Raw genomic sequence first — 13,968 nt, forward strand, 5'->3', positions numbered from 1 at the left:
TTCTAGTTGTTGGTTGATTTCATGCAAGAGTTTTCGTGCGTTTTTACTGCATTTATTCGTAAAATGTCTGGCAATAAGAAGAGAAAAGTGGATGCGGAATGTTGCCAATTCCTTGAGAAATGGACGGGGGATTATTTGTTTGCCATGTACAAAGTTGTACCTTTTTGCTTGTTGTGCAGTGAATCACTATCTGTTGTGAGTGAATATAAAAGGCACTTTTCTGCGAAAACCATCTGTCAACAACAGCTTAAAGTGGAACTGCGGAAAGACAAAATTAAAATATTGATTTTTAAATTTGGACAAGAAACAACAAACGTTTGCCAAATCGAGGACACAGTGCGGCAATTCAGTTATATGGAGGTTTATAGTGAATAGAAAAATTTCTAAATCGTTAAAACCTTTTCCTGAGGGCGATATCGTAAAGGAATGTTTCTTGAACATTGCAGATATACTATGTGACATTAGAGAAAAGGAGTTCGAACAAATAGTTTGTCGAGACGAACAGTTGTTCGCCGATTTGTATGATGACTGACGACATTAAAAAGTTTGCGCGGTCGTTTGCGAGATTCGAAGCATTTGCGATCACTCTGGGTGAGATTTGTCAGACACAGCTCAGTTACCTGTTTTAGTTAGTGATCTAGATGTGTAATTCAGTATAATCGAAGAATTATGAGCATTATAGCCATTAAAAAGAAGCACTACTAGTCAAGATATTTTTAAAGAAGTGAATAAGACCATGGAATAGTTCAGTCTGCAGTGGAGTCAAGTCTCTGGAGTTTTTTTCTGACGGAGCAGCTGGCATATTGAACGAAAAACATGCTGAATGAATACTGAGAAAGCCAATTTAACAGTTCTCCATTGCATCTTTCACCAACAACGTTTGTGTGCTAAATCAGTTTAAATAAAACAACTTAAATTGGGACGAACACATAGGAAACTGCGTTTTATTGGAAGAACACTTAGGAGATGCAATAAATCTACTAAGGAGACTACCTACACGACGCTTGTCCGTCCACTTTTGGAGTACTGGCTGCGCGGTGTGGGATTGTTACCAGATAGGTTAACAGAGCACGTCGAGAAAGTCCAAAGAAGAGCAGCACGTTTTGTATTATTGAGAAGTAGCGGAGAGAGTGCCACGAACATGGTGCAGGGTTTGGGGTGCACATCATTAAAACAAAGACGCTTCTCACTGCAGAGGGATCTTCTCACGAAATTTCAATCACCAACTTTCTCCTCCGAATGCGAAAATATTTTGTGGCGCCGACCTACATAGGGAGAAACGATCATCATAATAAAATAAGGGAAATCAAACCTCGCACGGAAAGATATAGGTATTCGTTTTTTCCACGCGCTTGTCGAGAACGGAACAATAGAGAATTATTGTGAAGGTGGTCCGATAAATCCTCCACCAGGCACATAAGTGTGATTTGTAGAGTATCCATGTAGATGTAGATGTAACCAAAAAAGTCATGGATGTGGTTATCACGAGCATCAATTTTTTGAAGTCCGACGCACTAATTCACTGTCAGTTGAAACAGTATTCTGTAACGTAAGTTTTTAAGACAGCTATTGTAAAACATCGTAAGTAAAGAAACAATGTTCATGACGCTTAAGTTAACGTAAACATCTGAAGACTGAGTGAACATGAAACGAATGTACTCTCAAAAACGTGTGTTTTCAGTCATGATTTGATGGTCTGACGTGTCGAGGAAGGGGTGCCATTCATATTGGTGCATTACCCGATAAACATTAACGTCACGTACGCTATAGTCTTGACTTCATGCGCTAGGAGCGCTGCTGTCGCGTAAATATGACGAGGCGGCCCACGAGCTGAAATATGTGAATCAGGTCCACGGGGCACCAAAGGTTGCCCCTGCTTGCTTCAGCTGCTTCTTTTTCGCCTGAAATCCCACACTTTTAAGATGTAGCACTCTATTTGCCTTTTTTGTAGTCATTTCTTCTGAAAGTAATTCTTAAATGATCGAGCTGCTTCTCCCAATATTGTGACTCACAGATTCGTTCCTTCTTTTCTGCTTGGGATAGTGATTTGAAATTTTGTGAAGGTATATGCACGTGTGAGTGGACTTTATGTAGATTTTACGCTCTAATGCTCCATCAGTTTCTCGGAGTACGCGTGTATCCAGAAATGAAATTTGACCTTCTGCCCCCCTTTCCATCCCGAACTTCGTTACAATTAATAATATTCAAAAAATGTAGAAATTCTGAGGGTTCCTTTCCTTGATGACGCCATGTAACGAAAGTGTCATTACCATACCTAAACCTACATTGTGTAGTATCCTTGCATTGTCCTTCACGATATGAAGGCATTGCAGTCTCCAGTATAACGTTCTGAAAATGGGCAGTCACTGGACGTCCCAAAGGTAAAAACAAAAACAAAAAATGGCAATAAAACGGATGCAAATGTGAGCTGAATGTAGATGAATGTGGCTCTGGAGTGACATTCTATCGCGACTAAGCGAGTTCAGCGTCCAGCGAAATTGCGGTGTTTGTGGCGCGTGTTAAAATTTGAAGGCTGCGACGTTGCGGCCCAAATGTCACGACGGGCGGCGGGCGCCTCCGTGCTGCCGCCTCTGCTCCTTTCGGCCGCCCCTCTCGGCCGTTCCTTTTTATATCGGGGGAGAGTGCGGGGGCGGGAGGACGGCCCGGCCGCCTCGCGCATCGATCGCCTTCTTTTCTCATTCCTTGCCGGCGCTCTTATTAAATGCGCGAAACAGACAATAGAGGCGCGTATATCTTAAAAAAACAACACGCTCAGTTCCTCGCTGCTGTGTTATGTTTAATGTTACTGCCTTATTTCCTACTTTTCTTTAAATAAAATGCAAATTAAGTCGAGAGAAATTTCCTCCTTTTCTCCCGAATTTCGTTTCTCTTTTGTTTAAGGAAAGTTCTTTTTCCTTTTGTTCTCGCTTTTATATTTCTTTATTGTTCTTTTTGCCCGGCTCGCGCAGGCGTCTTCTGCGGAGTCTTCCCCTTCCGTTTCTTCTGCACCCCCCCTCCCACTTTTCCCGCCGGACTCGGAGATAATTATTTTTGCCGCTGGGCGGAGCCACGTATGCGCCACGATCTCGACGTATTGTTTCTCGGCGCGTCTTCCACCTTTTTGTTGCGCGAGTAATGAGGTTGTAGCTCGGAAATTTATCCGACGTGGCTGCACAATGTCCCCTCCAGTTCAGTTTAGCAAACTTTTAATTAGTAGAAGTGGCGGAAAAAAACTTTGATGAAAAGGGACTCTGGATCGAGTTTTATTAAAATGCGTTATTCATACGACTTGTGGACAACGATCGGAGATGGTTCCTGGTGACAAAAAAAAAAAAAGAAGACAGTAATTTAATTGTGGTAGCCCACACGCGTTGATCGACAAGGCGTAAGATTTTCCCGTAAGCGCCTTGCGGATTTTGAATGTGATTACATCACTAACAGAGACAGAGCTACTTCAAAAGTATCTCTAATTTTCAGCACAGCGATTCATAAGCGTCTTAATAATTTGCTTAAGAAATCAGAAATGAACTTGGCTTGAAATTTTGGAGACATGAATGCAAGGGGATTTCACTTGTGTCACGGCTCGGATGTCGCTTTTTTTATTGTAGGAAAATAACGGATTGACACCGCTCTCTTTTAGGATTTGCACTGCACCTTAGCGGATTTCTAAGCTTGCTCTTTAGTAAATGATGCTGGGATTGTGTCGAGAATCGTTTCTTAGAACGCTAAAGTGAAAGTCTGCGGCCGGCCAGAGTGGCCGTGCGGTTCTAGGCGCTACAGTCTGAAACCGAGCGACCGCTACGGTCGCAAGTTCGAATCCTGCCTCGGGCATGGATGTGTGTGATGTCCTTAGGTTAGTTAGGTTTAATTAGTTCTAAGTTCTAGGCGACTGATGACCTCAGAAGTTAAGTCGCATAGTGCTCAGAGCCATTTGAACCATCTTTGAAAGTCTGCGGAAAAATTTCGAATTTACAGCTATGACATACAACAAATTAACGATTCATCACAATCTTGACTATTTTTACAAACAAATTTTTGTGTTTTGTTCTTTCAGATACAATATTTTTACACTCTTTTCTTGATTATGGAAACTAAAATATTTATCGCGCATAATCATGCTCCCGGCCGTAAGTACTAGTAGCACAGTTTAATATTGCGACTACTTCAAAACAAGCCCGACAGCCTGGATTCAGCGCACTGACTGCCAGCAGACTTCCATACTGGCGAATTTCGGTAGCACTTTCTGGGTATTAGGTCGCATCGTTATGGAACACTAAAACAACTAAAATGCCGACGATTTCACCGTCTTTGCAGCGGTTCTCTTCAGGACAACTCAGTGCTGGATGGTCTTCCCTCATATACTGTCAGTTGGCTACTGACGTCGCATTCTGGGATACCTTTGGACAACTGGAAGTAAAAGTTTTTGTGAAAGGGTATCTTTACGGTACGCTGTCCTGTAGATAACGTCAAGTAACATCCGCAAACGTGCTAGCCATGCACTACTGAGGAAAATATTTCCATCACTTGCGTTCCATCTTAGATTTTAACAACAGGGCGCTATTCAGGAAACATCTATGTCTGCTATCTCAGTTATCGACATACGGCTTGGAATACGTCGACAAAATAGTGTACAAGCAAGCCTACACGTCGGGTGAAGCAGCAAAGAGCCGTCAACTGAGGAAATTTGTAGAGTTCGTGAACATGAAGCAAGGAAGGAAGGAAGTAATTTCAGAGTCTAACGTCCCTTCGACAGCAAGGTCATTAGAGACGAAGTTCGAGTTCACATAAGGGAAGGATGAGGAAGGAAATTGGCCATCCGCTTTTGAAAGGAACCATCCCAGCATTTGCCTGGAGCGATTTAGGGAAATCACGCACATTCTAAATCTAGATGGCTGGACGGGGATTTGAACCGTTGTCCTCTCGACTGCGAGTCCAGTGCGCTTACCACTATGCTAGCTCGCACAGGTTAACAGAACCCAGCTGAAACTCGATACATCTCACACTGTGACGAATCCTTCGACGCATACCATCAGCAAGGGAACTACAGATGTGCTGTCTAAGGGTCAACGCTTTGAATGCCCACAACATAAAAACATTTAACTTTAAATTTTTTAACGTAATTTACCTTTATGATCATAGTAAGGAACGGATACAAGAACAAATTGGTAAAAAGTATGGTCCCGGCGGACGTTCGAGTCCTCCCTCGGGCATGTGTGTGTGTGTGTGTGTATGTGTGTGTGTGTGTGTGTTTGTCCTTAGGGTAATTTAGGTTAAGTAGTGTGTAAGCTTAGGGACTGATGACCTCAGCAGTTAAGTCCTATAAGATTTCACACACATTTGAACATTTTGGTAAAAAGTAAATAACCAATTGTCTGGAGGAGATAGTTTCACTTAGGAACCACTAGGACACGTAGTTTTCAATCACCAATCATTTCATGTGATATGTTTGACAGTAAATTCGCATTTTTCCTGTACAGAATCCTACATCTCTGAACTTAAATGAACTCAGCATGCCTAAAACAAATTATAGTCGTAAATATCAAGCAAAAATGGACTTAAAAGCTACTAAATATAAATCAAAATTGCATACTGCTTCAGTAGTTTTATCTCGAAACAACCCATAATAGCAGTAGTACAAACTTAAATTTACGCTACAATGCCTTCGGATGTATTTACTTTGACTGTTAATGATTTCCTCAGTATAATCACTATAAAAAAACCACATGTCGCGATCTCCTACGATCACGTAACACAATCTCCGCGCTGACTGTTGCTTTGAACGCTTTAAGTGACTGCTGCAGTGCACTATATTCGTAGCAGTACCTTAGTGTACCACTAGACCTGTCTTGCATTGCATCGATAGTTTCATGCAAAAGACACTGATACTTCAAAAAATAAATTGATAAAGTATTGGGTGCAGGCACAAACCACCGGTAGTCAAAGAGTCAAACTTTACTGTGACACCCCATCACATACTGTATCAGGGAAGGACAGACAAGCCATAGAAGTGTCGCCCCAAAAACTGCCTCAATTAGAGGCAGAGAATATCTGAGAAGAAACAGTTCGAATCCTGCAGCATGAAAGCCTTCGAAGCAGAATATATCACTCGAAGAAAGTCACCATAAACGGGCTCATGACCCACAAGTACAGTGTTATTTCATATGCAGACAAAGGAAACACCACAGTAATGAAGGACACTACATCATACGAAGCCAAAATGAGTGAGTTGCTGAATAATCCCATGTACAAAGTGCTGAAAAGTGGCCCTATACTGAAGATAGTGAGACAAACGCAATCCCTAATTAAGCATTCTGGAATTGGTGCTGACCCAGCCAAGGGGCTCATGTCAAAAGTTCCAGTGATACGAAGAGTGTATAGGCCACCAAAGGTGCATAAGGACGGCTGTCCTCTAATACTGATCATTAGTAGATTCATCTCGCCCTCATATTACCTGGAGAAGCATCTGGCCCACATATTACACTGCCTCGTTCGTCACACGGAGTCTTGTGTTATGATTTCTACACATTTCATCCTGTTCATACGGAAACAGCACATACTAATTGCGATTCTAAAGACCAGTTTTAACATAAAACCTTTGTTTACCAATGTGCCTGCAGATGAGACCACTGACATTGTCTAGTAGCAAATACTACCAGACATCTGTGTCTTGGTGCAACGTGCTTGTCATCAAGTGTCTTGGTGCAACGTGCTTGTCACCAACACGTTTTCGTTGACGCAGCACATTTTATAATCAGACAGACGGATCTGCAATGGGCTCTCCCCTTTCACCTGTAGCAGCTGACGTATACATGGAAGCATTCGAAGAGACAGTACTAAGTTCCACGCCACTGCGTCCACATTGTTGGCTGAGGTACGTGGAAGACACGTTCATCATACGGCCACAAGGGGATGCATAACTACCCAGATCTCACCAGTACCTCAACAGCTTACAGAAAAACATTCAATTAACTCCAGAAATAGAGAACAGCTGAGCGATTCCTGTTGTGTCTAGACAAGACAGCCTAGACACAATGAGAGGAAGCCGAAAGGCACGCGCTTAAACTCACGCAGGCTGGCGTGAGGTCTGAAACAGGATACGTAATGAATTCTACAAGGAAAAGTACGTAGCTGCTGGAATACTTAACTTTAATCCACAATTGGTGAACATTGGTCTTGTTGATACAGTATTATAATCTCAATATAACTTGGTGATGGCACCTTGCTAGGTCGTAGCAAATGACTTAGCTGAAGGCTATGCTAACTATCTTCTCGGCAAATGAGAGAGTCTTCGTCAGTGTAGCATCGCTAGCAAAGTCCACTGTACAACTGGGGCGAGTGCCAGGACGTCTCTCTCTAGACCTGCCGTGTGGTGGCGCTCGGTCTGCTATCACTGACAGTGGCGACACGCGGGTCCGACGTATACTAATGGACCGCGGCCGATTTAAAGGCTACCACCTAGCAAGTGTGGTGTCTGGCGGTGACACCACAATTCCTTTTCTGGATGTGGAAGTATACAGAACATGTAGCGATAAACTAGGACATAAAGTGTACAGGAAACCAACACACACGAACAGATATCTACATGCGGAGTCGCGCCACCATTCACCTCAAAAGAATGCTGTGTTACGTAAGACGACCACCTGAGTTCACCGGATTAGAGACCCTGACAACCTCCAAATGAAGTGGATGAGCTCCGGAAATAAAAGGAAATAAGAATTTCTTCCTGTGACTCGATTACGTTACTTGAGAACATCAGCGACCGTGTGTGCGAGGTGCTGCGCTGCGGAGGAATTAAACCAATATTCCAGAGTGGCCACAAAATCCTAGATCTGTTGAGATCCACGAACTATTCGTATGTGCTTTCCACACTTCTGACGTCTAAGATCTTCGATGTCAGTGCGACGAAGTCTACGTTGGTGAAACCGGGAGAGATATTAGCATTCGCGTGTCGGAGCATGTACGTTAAACACCACTGGGACTGTGGTCGACCTATTAATTTTCAGCTTCGTATGCTTGCTCGACAGCCGTGGATGCAGCACCGAGAAATAAGAGAGGCTATCAGAATAATTAAACGCCCTAAAAGCATGATCGAGGAAGATGGCTACAAGTTGTCGATGTCCTGGCTGGCAGTGATAGCAACCCAATGGGCCACGTGTGTTCCGCAGCCAGCAGCTCGACACGGCCCAGGTTCAACGGTATAAACAAGCGGCCACAAGAGAACTGCCTTGAAGCATCAGAACGCTACCCCTGTGTCAAGCTGCCAATACGCGTTTTCTACCAATCACCTGCCACAGTAGCACTGGCAATAGCCTATAATACAGTCAGCTCTCCACAGCAATCTTTACTCCCAATTGTCCAATGACATCCCGGAATTTGAAGTCGTTAGGCACCTGACAACCGAAATAAAACAGTATACAGGGGACGACCATTACCATAATCCCGTTTCAAACAATTCTCACTTCCCAATGCTGAAATCCGTTCCGATGTATACCCCCCTTTCCAAACCTAGTTGCAGCGCTCCACCGTGGACAATCCTTCTATTTTCTTCCTCCACCAAGCTAACATTTAGTTGCAACTCCACAGGTCCCCACAGTCATACTCATCGTTCCACGTCCTTCATAATAATGATCATTTTCAAGCATCATCAGTATCGCCATTACATCATTAACATTATCCACACAATAGTCAGTGATCATGTTTTAGTTCTAATACAAAATCATCTAAAAAGCTTGGAAATCATCAATAATGCCCACCAACGTGTTTTTAAAGAAACTGCATCAACATCTACATCAACATATATATTCCGCCAGCCACTGTGTGGTGCGTGGCGGAGGGTACTTTGTACAATTATTAGTCATTTCCTTACTTGTTCCACTCGCAAACAGAGTGAGGGGAAAACGAGTATCTATATATTCCCGTACGAGCCATAATCTCTCTGATCTTATCTTCACGGCCCTTGCGAGAAATGTACACTATGTGATCAAAAGTATCTGGACACCTGGCTGAAAATGACTTACAAGTTCGTGGCGCCTTCCAGTATGGTGTTGGCCCACACTTAGCCTTGATGACAGCTTCCACTCTCGCAGGCAAACGTTCAGTCAGGTGCTGGAAGGTTTCTTGGGGAATGGCAGCCCGTTCTTTACGGAGTGCTGCACTGAGGAGAGGTATCAATGTCGGTCAGTGAGGCCTGGCACGAAGTCCGCGTTTAAAACATCCCAAAGGTATTCTATAGGATTCAGGTCGGGACTCTGTGCAAGCCAGTTAATTACAGGGGTGTTATTGTCGTGTAACCACTCCGCCACAGGCCGCGCATTATGAACTTGGGCTCGATCGTGTTGAAAGATGCAATCGCCATCCCCGTATTGCTCTTCAACAGTGGGAAGTAAGAAGGTGCTTAAAACATCAAAGTAGGCCTGTGATGTGATAGTGTCACACGTGACAACAAGGGGTGTAAGCCCCCTCCATGAAAAACACGTCACACCATAACACCACCGCCTCCGAATTTTACTGTTGGCACTACACACGTTGGCAGATGACGTTCACCGGGCATTCGCCATACCCACACCCTGCCATCTGATCGCCACATTCTATACCGTGATTCGTTACTCCACTCAACGTTTTTCCGCTGTTCAATCGTCCAACGTTCACTCTCCTTACATCAAGCGATGTGTCGTTTGGGATTTACCGGCGTGATGAGTGACTTACGAGCAGCCGCTCGACCACGAAATCCAAGTTTTCTCACCTCCCGCCTAACTGTCATATTACTTGCAGTGGCTCCTGATGCAGTTTGTAATTCCTATGTGACGGTCTAGATAGATGTCTGCGTGTTACACATTACGACGCTCTTCAACTATCGGCAGTCTCTGTCAGTCAACAGACTAGGTCGGCTTGTACGCTTTTGTGCTGTACGTGTCCCTTCACGTTTCCACTTCACTATCACATCGGAAACAATGGACCTAGGTATGTTTAGGAGTGTGGAAATCTTGCGTACAGACGTATGACACAAGTGACGCCCAATCACCTGACCACCTTCGAAGTCTGCAGTCTCACGATATCTAATGACTACTGAGGTCGCTGGTATGGAGTACCTGGCAGTAGGTGGCAGCACAATGAAACTAATCTGAAAAACGTATGTTTTTGGAGGAGTCCGGATACTTTTGATCACATTGCCTACGTTGGCGGTATCATCATCTATTGTTGTCATTTGTTCTTATTTATTTTAAAGTACCTTTTCATTTTGTGGAACCTTTGGCTGAAGAGTGGTTTTATCCGCTGCCAGCCCGCCTCTTCGTGGGCTCTGAAGCCGACTACTGCAAAGACGGTCGAAACGTCGGCATTTTAATTGTTTCAGTGTTTCATAATGACGCAGCATAATACTCAGAATGATACTGTATTATTCAAATTTACGCTCGCTACGGAAGCCTTCGAAGTTACAGGGGTTGGACAAAAACATAGAATCACCAAAAACACAATACATTATAATGCCTAATATGATGTAGGAAAACAACTGACGTTCAAAACAGCTTCCAGTCGTCTCGAAATGAACAAATACAGGCCCTGTATGATTTTCAACGAAATCTTATTCCATTCTTCCCGAAAAACAGTGGCAAATTCAGGTAACAATGAAGGGGGCGGGTAGTCATCACGCAACACTTCTCTCCAAAATAGACTACAAAGGTTGGATAACATTCAGATCTTGTGATTTTGGTGGTTAGGGAGACGCGAAAATTCATCCTCGTGCTCACAAAACCAGTCCTGGACGATGCAAGCTGTGTGAAAAGGGTCCCAGTGGTCTTTAAACACGATGTAACTATAGAGGAACACACGTTGTAGCATAGGATGGATCTGATCAGCCAAAATTGTCACATGATCCTTGGCAGTGATGGCCATGGAATACCGTGATATGGCTATCCAAATCATCACCGAACCACTGTCATGTTTCGCTTTTGGGACGTAAACTCGCGCAGAGGTAGAGTCACCCTACCAAATGACTTTCTTTCATTGCTCCATCGCCCAGGCTTTATGGCATCGGCGACACATTTTCCATTTACCGGCATTTCCATCACTGATGAGCGTTCGAGCTCTCCGTACAATTGCCGGCCGCTGTGGCCGAGCGGTTCTAAGCGCTACAGTCTGGAACCGCGCGATCGCTACGGTCGCAGGTTCGAATCCTGCCTCGGGCATGGATGTGTGTGATGTTCTTAGGTTAGTTAGGTTTAAGTAGTTCTAAGTCCTAGGGGACTGATGACCTCAGAAGTTAAGTCCCATAGTGCTCAGAGCCATTTTTTTCTCCCTACGATTCCCTGCTTATAGAGCTCCCTTCTTGTTGCTTTTGTGCTGAAGGGTTCGCGAATGCGACACCCATATCTGCAGTGACTTCTGAAGCTGTTGTCCTTTTATTTTTCGTCATAGTTCTCTTCAATGAGCGATCGTCACGATCACTCAACACAGACTTCCGTCCGCGTTGTGAATTAGCGGATGATGTTTTACCTCTTTCCCTTTATGTGGTGTATATTTTCGATGCGATGCCTCTTGAAACACTTAACACTTCGGCTGCCTTGGCTACACATGCGTCAGCCATGCGAGCAACAGCCGGCAGGAGTCGCATAGTGCTCAGAGCCATTTGAACCATGCGAGCAACAACAGTTTGCCAGCGTTTGATTTGACTTTGCTCCGACTTAATACACTCACCACTACACAGAACACTGTTCCAACCACGACTGACGCTGAGCTAGCATCTGCATTTATGTTCAGGCATGTATTTCTGGCTGTTTCCACATGTTTCTTAACCAAGTGTATATTATCTGGCCCTTGTTCGTAAAGATATTGCCATGCATTAACACAAATTAGCCCTACGGAATTAACTCTATTACGCTGTGTCCCGATTATTTTTCAACACATAAACGGCCTCTTGCTATTCAGATAACCATATGACGTGTACATACATACTCGACAAGCCACTGTACAGTACACGGCAAAGAGGTCTGCGTACCAATATTATGGATTTCTTGTCGTGTTCCATTTGTCTATTTAGCGAGGGAAAAATAGCCGTTTACATGACTCTGTACGAACCCTAATCACTCACATCCCTATAAGAAATATGCTGTGGTGGCCCGATAATGGCCACAGTAATTTTTGGGTACAAACTCTCTAAATTTACCAACAAGCTGTCTTCTAAGAATTCCCAATGAAGCTGCCTTCTAAGAATTCTCAATGAAGTTCTCCTATCATTTCCGTTATACACTCTAAATATAATAAAAAAAACCACCCACAACGAAGGAATTATCTGAATGGGGCGGAAATCGGCGGATATGATGTACATGTACAGAGAAACAAATGATTATAATTTCAGAAAAATTGGACGAGTTATTCAAGAGGAAGAGCCTCACAAATTGAGTAAGTCAATGACGCGTTGGTCAGTTTCTGGCTCTAATGTAAGCTTGGCATTGACTGACGTAGTTGTTGGATGTTTTCCTGAAGGGTATCGCGCCACATTCTGTCCGACTGGCGCATTCTATATCTATTATCATGCCTGCATCAAAAGTACTTCAATAGCCTAGAACAATGTTCTGTAATTGGTTTGGTGTGTGATTTCTATCACTGATGCATTGTAGTCCAAGAAAACTTTCTAACAAATCTATGTTGTCCATTCGCTTTCCATAATAATGACTTTATGTGATCGTTCCGTTTCATATGGCTTCTTAGTATTACAAGTATTACCCCCAAATTTTTATACAATGTGTCAGTCTCAATAATTAGACGTGTGTGGTGCTCACGTATGAAAAGTAACTTATCGATTTGCATCCATAGCAAACAAAAGTTACTGTCCATTCCTGTTACTTACACTTAAATTCGTAAATACAACACCAATATGTGTAATATTAAAGTTTAGATGTTAGCGGAAAAGTAAACAAACAGCTAACGTTGCGAAAGTCACGTAACAATGACCGAGCGAGGTGGCGCAGTGATTAGCACACTGGACTCGCATTCGGGAGGACGACGGTTCAAACCCGCGTCTGGTCATCCTGATTTAGGTTTTCCGTGACTTCCTTAAATCGCTTCGGGTAAATGCCAGGATGGTTCCTTTGAAAGGGCAAGGCCGACTTCCTTCCTCATCCTTTCCTAATCCAATCGGACGATGACTTCACTGTTTGGTCCCCTTCACCAAATCAAATGGTTCAAATGGCTCTGAGCACTATGCGACTTAACATCTAGGGTCATCAGTCCCCTAGAACGTAGAACTACTTAAACCTAACTAACCTAAGGACATAACACACATCCATGCCCGAGGCAGGATTCGAACCTGCGACCGTAGCGGTCGTTCGGTTCCACACTGAAGCGCCTAGAACCGTCCCCAAATCAACTAACCAACTTAACAATGAACAGCAGATCTCCCACCACAAGCATTCACATGAAAATCTAATAGCGAAGCTGTAGCGTGGTAAGAGTATCATAAACTTAACAAAATAGCTAATACCATCGCAAAGAGGTTATTAAAGAGAACTGATATTTCATCCTAAGCGGCTGCTGTACGTAAAATAGCAAGTGCATGGCAGAAGCAGCTCGCGATAACTGTTCGTAACACGACCTAAGATTGCGGCCGTTCGAGTTTAATGTAATCTCCGTAAATCGGCTAATTGTAACCGCGGGACAGTGCACTCAAAAGAACGGGCGTACTGACTCCATATGCCAGCGGAAATGCAGTGCTATGAGCTAACATTTGATAACGTTTTACATGCAGATGCCTGAACAAGCCGTATATGGTAATGTGATCTCAGTGGTTAATCTGTTAGATGATGATCACATTATCTGTTTTCCTATGTGTATGAGATTCTTTTTTTTTTACAATTTCCTGCCCATTTACGGGAGGTACTTCCGGACATCTGCGTTTAAGAAATGCAAGGTAGTATTCAGGTTGTGAATCGCATATCTGTTTACTTTATTTTTTGGTTGTTAAACAGCTTCGGT

Source organism: Schistocerca piceifrons, chromosome X (assembly GCF_021461385.2).
Source record: "Schistocerca piceifrons isolate TAMUIC-IGC-003096 chromosome X, iqSchPice1.1, whole genome shotgun sequence".
Taxonomy (NCBI): domain Eukaryota; kingdom Metazoa; phylum Arthropoda; class Insecta; order Orthoptera; family Acrididae; genus Schistocerca; species Schistocerca piceifrons.